This window comes from Capsaspora owczarzaki (genome assembly GCF_000151315.2).
Source record: "Capsaspora owczarzaki ATCC 30864 unplaced genomic scaffold supercont2.2, whole genome shotgun sequence".
NCBI lineage: Eukaryota > Filasterea > Ministeriida > Capsasporidae > Capsaspora > Capsaspora owczarzaki.
Genome location: NW_011887293.1, coordinates 320,934 through 321,797, shown reverse-complemented (window position 1 = coordinate 321,797; position 864 = coordinate 320,934).

The window sequence follows — 864 nt, the reverse complement described above, 5'->3', positions numbered from 1 at the left end:
CTGCTTTAGCTGCAACACCTGCGGGCGCAAGATCGCTGCCGGTGAAACGTTTGCTCTTAAAGGCCAGCTGCTCTACTGCAAAGCTGACTATGACCAGCTCGCAGCGGGTCTAACGCCGTCCTCCTCTGCCCGCTCGTCCGCTGCTGGTCTAACGCCTGGCGGCTACAGCGATCCACCTCTATCACCAAGCTCGCGACACAGTGCTAATTTTCCAGGCTTGCAGCGACAATTTTCAGGTGAGTGGGACGGCAACGAAAGTTTGTTTGTTTTTTTTTTTGCTTTTCGTGGGGGTTTTGTTTGTTTGCTTGCTTCCTTGTATTGTTTATTTTGTTGATGTCGCTCGATGGCTCACCTGATTGATGTTCGCTTTGACTTTGACTCTTTTTTTTTTTTCTGTTTCTTTTCCTCTTCTTGTCTCCCCGACAGCCCCAACTGGCTCTCCTCCTCACGCACTGGAACGAAGAGCAAGTGGTAGTGCTGCCGATCAGCGACGCCTATCAAACAAATCTGCACGGTCGTCTCTGAATTCCATCATCACAGACCCCGCATCTCCGCTGAACGGGCTGGACAGCGACGGCATGCCCAAGCGTGTCCGCACTAAAATCACGCCCGAGCAGATGGACACTCTAATGGCTTCATTCGAGCTGAATATGACTCCGGACGCCGCAACCCGCGAGCGATTGGCTGCCATCACAGGCCTGTCCATTCGCGTGATTCAAGTATGGTTCCAAAACAAGCGCGCAACCTACAAGAAGAAGCGGGACTCGGGTCTGGCGGAGTGGGCTCCAATTTCGGGGCGCAAGGGGGACGGATGACCGTTTGACTATGTGCAAAACCCAAGTTCGCCACCAAGCTCTGCATCCC